We start from the raw sequence: 13346 nt of genomic DNA, 5'->3' as shown, positions 1-13346 counted from the left end.
TGAAAAGAAGACGGAAAATCCTTATAAGCTATATCTTGAGACATGAAGGCCAGATGAACATAATCGTCGTGGAACAAGTAGATGGCAAAAATGGGATAGAAAGACATCGAAGAAAATATATGAAACAGGTAAAGAAGGATGTGAAAGAAAAAATATGCAAGTGCGAAAAGATTGAGACATGATGGCCTGATGAAGACAAGTAGAACGCAAAAGGTATACCTCGAATTAAATCTATGGAACAGGCTAAGAAGGATGCGAAAAAGAAGAAATTCTTAGGTGTGAAAAATTTGTCTTATCAGAGAAGGGAGTGGAAAGATACTTTAAACCATTCTTACGATTGTTTACCAGTGATGATGATGATGATTATAAACAGATATCATACCTTACAATAGACTTGATATAATATTGGTCTACAAAACAAGAAGCAAAATTAGTCAATGTATCAGAGCCGATGAATGTTGACTCTAAGGAAAGAGATAAAATCCAAAAATATTCAAACTTGGCCACTGAAGTAAAAATGTTTGGAAATTGAAAGAAGTTAGTATTCACCTAAAAATAATATCTTCCGAGGAAGTGCTTGGTAAAAAATAGTTCACGCCCCCAAATCAATCCATAATTTTCAGCCCCATATATCTCTTTTTCGCTGGGAATAAATATCGATGTTGTTAATAAATTTAATCATCGTAAAAATTGACATGGATTTTTTGAAATCTGAAAAAAGCCATATCGGTTGTTGGATATATCAAAGTGGGTAAGCAGTACAACAGTTAGACTTTCAGCTGAAACCTATACAATAACGCTCAAGATGGCACCACAGTAACCAATCATTGACACCAGCACTGCAACCCACTAATTTAGCATTATAATGATGTATGGAAATATTTCAGCAGATGAAAAAAATTAACATAGATATAAATGAAACGTTGATAGATTCTTCTCTGTCGTCGTGAGAATTAAATTAAAAAATTTGCGGAAGTAAAATTTACAATCGAATTAAAAAATATGAAATAAACGCTATTGTCGGAATCAGTCCATCAGACGATGTCGGGTTACACTATGACAATTTTTGTTTTATTGGAAGAAGCGGAAAATCGCTTTTGATCATAATAACCTTTAGTCTAGAATAGTGAAGCAACATATGCCTTTCGTGAGAACGTCACTTTGGCTCAATCTGTTCTTTCTCGTGAAGTAATATTCGTTTCAAACGAGAGCTATGTTTTTATATTTTTTGGGCATTTAGATTATACTCATGCCAAAATTACCTTATATCTCAAATTTGAAAAATGTAGCGCTGTATTTTCTCAGATGTAATATTCTCATAATTGGTGTAAAGAAAAGTGAAAACAATTTTCAGCTCATAATTTTATATTTACTATGCATTTCAAGATGCTACCTAATTTAGTTTTGTAATAAGTTACGTCATCAAAATATACACTATGACCGGTTGGTTTGGAGTCATGGGGCCTTTTAAAACAATTCCAGCGTGACTAAGCAAGTCAAAAACTATTTTCATAAAATGCTAAAACAGAAAATGTCCTTCATAGATGATATCCATTGATTTTCATAAGAAAGCTAAGAGTAGGTATACTAAGTGTGAGCTATTTAATGCCTATATTTTTCAACAATTTTTTTCGAACTGATACAACTGCAAAATTAATCATTCCTGCCATATTTACCACGCAATAGCATATCTAATTGAAATATTATGTGGAATAAATATGTTAGCTGTAACATTTCTAAAAATTCCATAAATTGCCACTAACAAATATTCTCCTTTCCCTAACAAATTCTTCTTTTTTTATCTACACCTCGCAGGAAATCATATTCAAACTTGTAGGAAAACTTAGAACATAAGCGAATTCCCAATTCCTGCTGCAATTGCTCTTTCTTCTCATATTTTGTCGGTTATAGTACCATAAGTATAATACCTTAATTACTCCGGTACATAAACATATATTCATTATACAATGTTCTATATTCTGGAATGAACCATTTCTGTAATAAAACCTAGTATAACGCTCGGAGATTTCACTCTACAAGGCATTGAGACGGGTGAAGTAACAAAATTCGATGTTTACACGCTCACTTGCAAATTATATTCACGACTGCCGATGTTTGCACGTGAGACATAGTAGTGTTAACCACACATCCTTCTACCTCCACCTCTATCGATATTTTCTTCTTGCATTTTTTACAATAGCTGCTTCCGAATAAAATCATGTTCTTAAACTTGCAGCTAAGTCTTAAATTATTCTCAACTTTTTTATTTTATGGTACTATAAAGGCGTTTTCGGAGGCCGATGAAAATAATATCCGATAAAATATATCCGATGTAATTCGTAAGGCTTCAATGTTAGCATACTAAACACTTTCCTTGCGTTTCAAATTATTATATAACCTCTTATACCACATCCTCTAGAACCGTTTGCATTGAACGCTTATGTTTTCATGATAATATTGCTCAGCCAACATAAAGATGGTGCATAGTAAAATATTTTTGTAAATATGCTTTGAAAGTCACTACATAATTATATGTTTTCAACGTCGAATAAGCACCACAGAATTTTCTCATATGCCTGTATTTAGCAGCAATCTGTGGTTTATCCGTTCCATTCAGTATTTTACTTATTCTAGAGTTGCCTGCATAATAAGTCCGCATTTTGATAAGTATTAGTGATACGATTATTTATTAACCTTCGATTTATAACGTTCACAGACAAAGGTGAAAATAAGGGTTCATGAATAAAAACAAGATGCTGTTGTTTTTGTCCGGAATACATGAGATTATTTGACCCGATATACTTCGATGAAATTATCGTTCCTATGACTCAGCTTGCGTCTTCGTCACTACGGATGCCCGTTTGCCATTCCGCGGGTTTATGACGCCTTTGAATAAAAACACGCTGAAAGCCCGCAAGCTTGAAATGTCCCATGCTCAAGACCAATTGTGCCAAAGCGTGGAACTTTGAGGGATTCTTGGAAAAAAATTCTGAAGGTACTGCCCCGGTGACACGTGGGTAGGTAATAATCCAGGGAGCGAACAGGCTTTTGTGTGACAAGCTAATTATCGCGGCGTGCGCCCGTAAGTGGATGATGATCGGGACCAGTTCGCAGAGAATGCGAGATCAGCATGGGAAGGTACAAGGGCTTTACCATCGTGGACGACGCAGGGCTAGAAAAAAAGCGTAAGGGCCGCGGGGTGAACGGTGGCCCTGTTTACAACAACTTAGAAGGACGCATCGCACCTTTTCAATGATATTATTTTGTCTTTTTCCGTGGTAAATTAATTGCTCAAAACTTATGTTATCTTTTCTAAATTTTCATAGCGTTTTGAGAAGAATTTTCTCAACATTTGCCTTTATCTCAAATATAAAGTTTTTCTTCTGAGAAAATTCTGAGGCAGTATTTAGCTCAGATGAACAGAGGGATTTTGACGAAGGTCTTTTCTATACATTTTGGCAACTTCAAAATGATTGAGTGAGATTAAAGTAAGTTATTCGTCATGAAACATGATGAACCGAGCAAAATTGAGGCACCCTCATAATGTAGTCTCAACGGTAAACTAAGTCCATTGAAATTAGAATTGAAAACCAACAGTAATACATAAAAAAATTATTAGATGAGGAAACTTTCACTAAACCACATAAATAAAACTGAAAAACGACACGGGTTTCTAGGTCTTAGCGTCATTATCAGGTGGATTATTATTTAACCACCTAATAATGGCACTAAGATGTTGAAACCCGGGTCGTGTTCCAGTTTTATGTGGTTTAGTAAAATTTTTCTCACCAAATAAATTTTGTGATGGAATGCCACAAAGTTTCCCAAGATCGTGTTTTATTCGTATTACATAAAGTCTATTACATGTTCTTGATATGGTTTAAGTAAGTACTGACGACAACCGGCATAAAAATCGTTTTGGCATATAACTGACTATAGTTGTTTAATAGTGTCATAAAATTTGCTTGCATAGCATAGCAGAGATGCATAAAATTAAAGCATGTAACGTTACTTCTCTAGGAGTTTATGGTCAAATTATTAGTCAAAATAAAGTCAAGCAGCTTAAAAATTACTGATGCGCAAATAATGCACCCAAGTGTTGAAAAATTTAACACTCCAATTTTACTCTGTGATCACGGGCATCGCCATTTACAGAAGAAACACATTTTTTAACTACCCTTGAGAAGGGATTTATTTTTAACTTCAAATTCTTGGAGGAGCTTATTCAACTTGGTGTAAATTGGAATAGAACGTGCCTCACACGTGAGTAAAATTTACTTTAAATGACTTTTAAAAGTCGATAGTACTATCAAAACTCAGTCTGAATTCCCTCTGCTTAGGAAGATAACCAATGGTATATAATGGTAAATGGTAATGGCTTCATGCAAGTAAAATTGTTGTAAATGGTAGGTAAGAAGAGAGAGCATCAATGTTAGATAGGGGGGAGACTGGAGGTGTGGATGGAGCGAGTTTTGAGTGGGGAGGGGTTGTTGGAAACAGTGTTGTAGGGTAGAATGTTGTGTAAGCGAGGGATAGAAAGGAAGAAAATAGGTTTATTTTTTATTTAATGGAAGGGAGTAGACCTTATCGTGAATTGAAGAGGGAAGTCAATAAGGGAAGGGAGAATGCTAGATTATTTCTTAAATACTCCATGGAAACCTATCTTTATAGGTAGAACACACTTATAATAATTATGCAGGTAAATTCCATGTCCTCCCAGAATGTTCTATACAACCGTGTAAAGAAAGTGAAAAAGCCATGCGTCATTAAAGGACCGGTCGAGCTAGAGTGACGCGTCCTCATAATAGTAAACCCTATGGCGAGGAGTGTTGGAGTGGCTCGTATGGGGAAGGAGGATCGGAGAGAGGTGGGGAGGTTGAGAGATGCCCAAATGAAAAAATAAAACTCAGGAAGGCGTTTCGGCGAATTGCATTGATTTTTCTCAATCCCAGCCCGTATATTTTTCTCCTCCCACCCCACCTTCCCCCGCATATACATATATCGAAGCGCGGCGCACAATTCGTGACGATATTTATATTTATTTTTTTTCCGCTCCCCCTCCCTCCGTTTTTTTTATTCATATTTTTCCCGCATGAGATGTGTGTAGTAGGGGAGGGAGATGAGTTTTCTACGGCGAAAGGGAAGGGCAGGGGGGGGGAGAGAGGACGCTGCTTTGACGTTGAATAACGAGCGTCGCTGAGCCAGAAGAGGGGAGGGGTTCAGGGTGGAGGAAGGGTTTGAAGCGGGAGTCGAACCGGGGAAGGGCCAACATGGTGCTTGGCGAGGAGAATTGCGGACGTCACGAACACACATGGGGTGAAATACCCCTCCTCCTTACACGTGATTTTTTTGCTGGGTAAGGTTCGCACTGGGTTCGTACTGATGGCATCCAGACCTGTTTCGTACAATAGTACCCCTTAAATTTTCTAGAAAATTCGAAAGGAAATGATAAATACTTTATGGTAACCATGCGTTGTACCTGCCAAAGAACTATTGAGGGGGTGAGAAGCTAAGGGGTACAAGTGATTTCCTTTTCTGAACAGAGTTAGGAACAGAAATTAGGCAAAGAAAACAAACAAAATCAATTACATATTTAGTGATGGATTTGATTATCCACTCGAAGTCAGCACAGAACGGACTCACTCGTATCGTTGGCCACGAAGTATTTGTATTTTTTTTATCAATTTCCGTTCCTAGCTGTGTTTAGAAAGACAATAACTTGTACCCTTGGCTTCTCAAATAATCGATTCAAATTATGTGCGAAAATTCCACAGCGAAAAAAATCATTCACTTTGGCTGGGGTTTGAACCCAGCCCTCCCGATTCGCGATCGTGTGCCTTAGCCAGTTAAGATACCGAGGAGTCATTCACCTCTGTGGAAATTTGTTATCACCTTGTTATCACTGTATCAAAGTAACCACCATGGCGAGTCCCGGAGCACTTAAATTAATCCCAAATATTATTTGTATAAACTACTAAAGATAACACAACATAAAATTTAGTTTTTCGCGGTATCTTCTATCATTAGCTAATACAAATTATCAAACTTCTGGGTGAGGTTAATTCTATTTTTATACTTATGGCTTTGAGTCCCATTCGGGAAGACAGTTTTCAAGTCCCTTAAATTTCAAGATAAATAGTTTTTTTTAACTACCTTGCGTCATTATCACCTAAAGAGAATCTGAAGGGTATTTAGTAATTTCCGTGAAAATTGATTTCGAAAACCTTGAAAAATTAATACCTCCAACTTAAATTTTTCTCTGACTTTACTCATAAGTATCATCAAAGTTTAACGAGTTTTTATGACCGTCTTTGGCGAAGGAAAGGGAAAAGTTTGAATTTTATTGATGATAAAATTGAAGCATGGACAAAAACCTATTTCCAGAACCACCATTATGTCTTTGCCTCTGACTAAAACTACTACATCAAACTTCTGTGATGCTGTTGAGTACTTTAATACCATTGCTGAAGTCAATTTTTTTCCCAATTAATAATTGTGCAAAACTTAACGCAAGTTGTGTAGAATGATAGACCTTTTTTACTAGATAAGCGAACGGCTATTGTGAATATTAGTAGTCAGCAAGAGAAGATATTACGCTTTCTCTATGTTAGTTATAATGTTTCTAAAAAGGCACTATTTAGGCTCTCCGCTTAATGTAGTCCTTACGAAAAGTAGATATTAAGAAGAAACTTTCAAATAAAATCCTTAACGGATGTGTGTCTATTTCCGGAAATAACCGAATTACATACATCGATTTTTTTATTCGGTTGAAATATTTGTTGCCAATAATGCATTAGCTAGGTAAAAAACGCAAGTTTAATGTCAGAGTAATTTCTCAAAAAGTAGCTTTATTTTCTGTCAAGTGGAGCCGTGTATGTTGACGTCGATTCAAACGCAGTTATTCACACCTCCCAAAGTTTTACGGAAGCAAGGGCTCGTCTATCTTCCGAAAAACCGTGTTCCCTCGCTTACTGAATCCAATTATGATCCTAGCCACTCAGCATCGTGTTGGAGCGGGATTGTGAACCGCTTAACCTCTAGAAAGAGTCATAACACCCTAAGCTTGGCGTAGAGGCGCAAACACTTTTATTTGATTTAGTATTTCGAAGAAGAAAGCAGACGAAATCATTCGATAGTAAAGCATGGTAGGAATGAGAGGTACATGACTTCCTTTAAAGCTGTTCAGTTTATGAACTGAGTTTCTTATGATAAAGAAAATCATTTGGTTCGGATATTAATATTGTTCTTTCTTGAGTCTCAATATGCTTAGTAATTGGATTATTATACCATCAAATGAATGATGTAGCGAAATTTTTTTAGTTTTCCGTAATCAAAATACATGCTCTTAATATAAGGGTGGTAAGGATTGCATACTGCAAAATTATAGCATCGTATCTATTTCAGAAACATGCTTGCACTCGGCCAATATTTATGCGCTTCATGCTGTGAGATCGTAAGACTATTTTTACAGTCTAATGTAACACAACTTCTTCTTTCAAAGTGTTTTAAATTACAATGCATAAATATATTTTATGGGAAAGAGACAGAAAAATCAAATTTTTATGATGACATTAGCATATATTGCAGGGAATTGTTAGAAGGAATACCAATTTTTCATGGATCGCTTTGCTTGAATTAGAAAATTATAAATATATGAGATATATAGGTGTTGGAATTGGTTGATTTATATGCTAAAACAATTTCACATCTGTAGGTATTCTAAAATTAATAAAATACTTTGCCGTATTCATATTCCCCTTCCCTTGGAATCTCCTCCTTCACCATTAGGTCTGTCTAAATGCTGCCTTCGTGTTGGTTGATAACCACATTATGACTCATTTTTCCTCCGAGTTTATGACTTTCTGCATGATATTCTTGTGCATTACCTTTATGATTGAATTTTATATTGCTGAGACTAGCAGTGTATTTATGCAGAGTAACAGAAAATTCTCTATTCGAAAACTATTCAAAGTATTAACAATTTTTATTTTTCATTTCAGATATCTCCTTATCATCAAATATCTCCTAGGACGCTAATTCTTCTAGACAGAGAAAAACGGTAAGTGCATGTTCTCACCCTTAAATTTAATTTATATATTCATAATTTTGCATGTATTTACCTCTTATTGTTTGGTATTAACCTTGACGTGAGCCTAACTCCTGAAATTTCTGTCATGGCCCAGTCCTGTCCACAAAAAGAGTTGTATATCACCTTCATAGTGTTCTTGAGACATAACTTAATGGTCGACAAGCGTTGTACGGTACGCAATGCACTTGTGGAAAAGTCCCATTTATTTTTCGTTAACTGAAAATATCTTCTATATCTCGCCAGCATATGCTTTTTTTAAAGATGGATTTTGTTTTATTTTACTGTGCGTTGGAAGTTTTTTAATATTTCAGTATCACTAGCAAGTCACAGTATTTCTTCCCTTTTACAGAACTACTATTTGTAAATTAATCCCAATTACAGTTTCTTGCGCTCGTGTTGCGTGAGAGCAGCCATTGATTTTAAGTTTTCAAGTCACAAAATTATGACTTTTTCATCCAAGGATGAAATAAAAAGTACATATTTAAGTGAGAAATTCAGTATTTACTAGGCCATAAGAATGAGAAGTACTCACTCCATCAAAGGTAAGAAACTATAAGTGGCATGTTTTAACAAATCTCAATATTCCCGTCTGCATTGTGTGTATGCTCGTTTCCTTTCTCAAATTTCTGAACTCTTTCTTCACATAAACTCGGAACTCATTGTTATTTAACTTTTTGGAAATAATGGATTTCATATATTTTCCTCTTTTTTACTAAATATTAGTTCATTCAAATTATGACTGTATAGTGGTAGTATTTACACCCCGACGTTCACAATCTAAAACACCTTTCATTCAATATGAGTATTTCATCTGATCGTTATTCATACTTTTTTAATTTGAGCTAAAAACTGAAGGAAACACGATTTCAGCATGTATTCAACAAAACTACACAATGAAAGCCGTAAACATCCCGCTCATTATGTCTTTCCTATTCCGTAAGCAATATTGGTATAGTATGTGATACGTTAAGAATAAAAACACTCCAGCGTTTTCTAAGCTTTTGAAATTAATTCAGCATTGTGTATTTGATAACAAAACCTTATCGAAATAATCCGTTTTACTTTCACTGCTATGAAAATAGATAACGGAAAAAGTTACAGCTTTGTAACGTTCGGTATTACTTAGAGTTACAAATAATGAAGACTAACATACAAATTTTGAAGTAGCAGTGTTATAGATACCATTCTCAGAAAGGTCATGCTTTCGATGATCGTAGATTCGATCACCTTGCAGCTTTTTTCTTTGCTTTTAAAGCCTTAAGTTATATGTAAGAATGAAACGATATAATTAATGAATCCCTGAAATTCCTACATCAAATCAATACAGTATGACTCACTAGATATGTAGTGAAATTATTTCTGACTGATTCAATGAGGTTTGTTAAAACTGAATATACCGCTTACCTCATGCCTTGTCTGAAACATTGTTTCCCGCGCTGTTTAATACATTACCCTCATCATCATTTCACCGCATTAGAATCGGACATCAGCCTCTTCAGTTTTCTCCTCAATTTTTTTCTCCCTTATATGCATTGTCAGGTGTTGATCAATTTTAAACGCCACCTTATATTTTATAAGTAAAGAGCTAATTTATAAATGAACGGCATAAGCCTCATTGTGCCTAAAAGATTATTTAAGTAGTTCGCATATTTTTTTAATTCCATTTTTGATTAATGACGTTGAGTTGACCAATACCTGATTCCTAGGAAATATTAAGCCCCCAAAATGTATTATATACCAGGTTTTCGATTGCAGCAATTCAACTCAATTTCACACCTACCAGATGTGAGTAAAAATGGCAATCAACTAATTCAGTGCTGAAATCTTGAGGAAACTTCATCACGTATATTGATAATTGGCTACCTTGCTTTTACATTTATTTGTTTCACAAGTTATTCACAATTATTCACCTGAACTTTCACTTGAATAAATTAACGTTTCCATACGCATTCAAAGAATTGATTCTACTTTATCTACTCATGAACTTTCATTTAGTACGGGTTGCTAGATGCTATATTTAATGAATTTAAGGGAATATTACATTTACTGGGCTTCCAGTGGAAGTTTTTAAACATCGGAAACTTTTTAAATTGCGTTGAATATGGTGGTAAAAATAAAAAATTCCAGTGGATTTTAACTGCCGAGAAAACGATCATATATTTATTTATTCTCAGTTCATTATAATATATTTTTAGAGCATGTCGAATATAATTGCAATTAATCAATATGGAAGTAGTATAGTAAAAAATGATTTATTAGAGAATGTTCCATGTTCAGCAATAAAAATTAGTGATGGAGAGAAAAATTATTTTTTGCATTTATATGTCAGTTCCTTCTCCATACTGAACTCTTAGCGACATCTTTTACGAACGGACCATTCGAACTTGAAATATATCTTAAAATTTAGTGGTCATGCCGTTTTGCAGTTGCATTTCGTCATCACACGTCTGAATTTCAGCACATGTAGTCCAAAAAATATATGCTATTTTTACGTATTGGATCACATCACTTTTCCTTCAATCAAATTATTAGCCCAGAGAAATCAGTAGACTGACTGCTGCACTATATCCTCCCTTTCGTCTAAAAATTTGTCGATGAATTATTTAATCCTATTTTCTATTTTCCCCAGTTTTAAATGTCCTTCGCGGGAATAATATACCTTTCTCTATAATATTACTCCATGTAACCTCATGTAAACCCCCATCATTATTTTATTGCTAGAGATTAATCTTAATGTACTCTCACTAGAATGTCCAAAGTGTCTCTCGGTGTGATCATAGGTAACCATATCTCTTAGGATTTACCGCGAATGCTACATCTTCTACCGTTTTCAATTCTCCAAACAGTTCCTCTTAAGTTTTTGTCGGTTTAATTTTTCGGCATTCAGCCTGACGTCTAGAAGCATATGATTAAATATAAATCTATATTTATTAAAAAGTATTCGCTGCCTCTGCGGCTTTTCAAAATCTCATTTATCTAAACTGTGTAAGACCACACGAACAACTTCATATCCTTTCTGCTTATTGGCAATTTTTAGCCCTGTTGATCTTACTGCAAACCACTCAAGAGACTATATGAATATAACCAATCGTTGTTTCAAGTAATTACAGGTAAAGCGTAAAAATTGGCGGAGTAAAACTACCAATGTTAACATGCATAATTAAGCAGAATTCGCTGATTTGCATTACTTTCCCAAATTAATGTTGTTTCAATTACAAATTTATTGCGTAAATGGCGTATTTTTGTATTCAAATTTGTAGTTCAATTTGGAGCTCGCAATTTTTTTGCGTTTAAATTAGCTTTCAGTAAGTTGCATGGCTATTTTGTACGACTTCATTTTTTTGGTCTCTTGTTTCACTATCTCTTCAATTCTTATGCTGATCCATTTCGGAATTTAAAATGGAAGTTGCGCTGTTCATTTTTTCCGGGTGTATTCAACTTCTCGTGCGCGTTTCTGCATGGGCAATGGAATATTTTACATATTTGATGCAACAAGGAAACGAAATCGCTTATAATCATAAATCGTGATTAATGTGATTCATTTCTCTCTTTCATTCATTGACATTTCAATTTGACTCTTCACTTTTACTACAGAGTATGCACTGTAGGAAAGAAGTAAAACGGTATTCCATAGCATTTAATCCGTTATTCTTCTTTAAATCTTTCCTGTAAAGGTAATTATTTGAACGATACAACCTCGACTTGTGACTTTCTTACTGTTTTTCTTATTTTGATTCTAGAGATTGTTTGGCTTAACTCGTTCAGACTTTTCCTCTAATGACATATACGGATTGTAGAAGCAAAGATATAGCAATTAATGGCAAGTTTTGGTAGCATATTACGTGCTGCACTTTGAGATACCATTTTCATCTATTCATTGCATTTTTAAGGAAAGGAGATAAAAAATTATAGAACATTGATTTTAGATTTAAATTGTTAAATCCAAATTTTTTATAAGAGTGATACAAATGAACCTAGGAACAGTATTATTTCTAAATATCAATTTAAGTAAAACGGTTTTACTCTATGCGCTTATTCCAACGGTCTTACTTACACTGTCACCTTCTTAGCTTATACGTCGAGTAGATTTTAGTGCACGTCAGAATGAGTGGCGACTCAGGCGGTTCTTGTCCATTCAGAGATCGCTAATCGCGTTGATCCAATACAAAAGCCGCCTCCGTCAAACTCACTGGTGTGACAGTCGCGTTTGCTGGACTGAACTGGTGGATTTGTAAGTTGCGATGCGACGTGAGCTTCCAGGGGGATAAGTATCGCGTAGAAGGCTCTTGAGAAATCTAGTGCAAAAAAGCAAAACTTAAAGTAGCACTTAAATACATTCTTTGCCCTCACCCAATGTGATTGATTTCAGTACAGCTTTTAGAATGCAAGTCTCAAAAACTGTCGTGAAAATTCTTAGATTCCTTCAAAACCTATGCTAGAAGCTTAAAAAAGTTCCGCTAGATTTTAACTCTCTCATAAAGTATGAATAAAATTATCGCAATAAATTGAGCATGAAATAATATTTTCAACAGAGCAAGATTTAGGCTGGAGCAATTTTGCTGGTCGCTCTTCTTCCATAAATTCTGTACATTTTGTATCGTGAGAATATGCACTATTTTAGCTTGTTAAATTATTTTGATTTCATTTAGCAAGTGCAAAAATTTCACTTCTTGTGAATTACCTGACCCATTTTACTTAGTTTTTTAGAGATGAGACTACGATGTGGATATATCTCCGACTTCATATAGTTAACATCTAATACATATCTAATGTGGTAATAAACACATTGCACAAATATCTTATAACCGTCGTGTCGCGTCGTGTATATAGTGGTTTTAATAGGTACTTATACTTATCGTCATTAGGAGGCTACAAACGTATTTCAGTTAATATCATGCTCATCAAATTCCTGAGAATATTTTATATGAATTTTAAAGGCTATCAACTGGGCGATTTTCTTATTTTCATAGCCATGAAAATAGAGAGCTTTGCTTTCAAAATGTCCGTCTCCATCAACGACTTCATCCAGAGAACTCCAACAAAATATAAGACAACCATTCACCCTCAAAAAGACGCTTGCAGTAACCGGAAGATAAATACTATTTTCGAGACGATATCCGTCATTTATCCATAGTATGTCATTAAAGTCGGTCGCTGAAGGATAAGTTCTCCGAGAAAGACCAAGATAAGAACTTGAATCGTACCAAACAGCAGACTTGGGATAGAAAGAATTGCAGGTCCATCGTATTTTAACCTT

The 13346-nt window shown here is 34.9% G+C and overlaps 1 long non-coding RNA gene across 1 annotated transcript in view; it reads left to right on the top strand.

The window, feature by feature from the left end:
* Positions 1-13346, top strand: part of LOC124156906 — a 352033-nt gene that overhangs the window by 221881 nt on the left and 116806 nt on the right. The window contains exon 6 of the long non-coding RNA XR_006864426.1: positions 8001-8059. This is a non-coding gene — a long non-coding RNA (uncharacterized LOC124156906). The remainder of the gene's footprint in view (positions 1-8000; positions 8060-13346) is intronic.

Source organism: Ischnura elegans, chromosome 4, assembly GCF_921293095.1.
Source record: "Ischnura elegans chromosome 4, ioIscEleg1.1, whole genome shotgun sequence".
Taxonomy (NCBI): Eukaryota; Metazoa; Arthropoda; class Insecta; order Odonata; family Coenagrionidae; genus Ischnura; species Ischnura elegans.
This window is presented reverse-complemented; position numbering and strand designations above follow the sequence as displayed.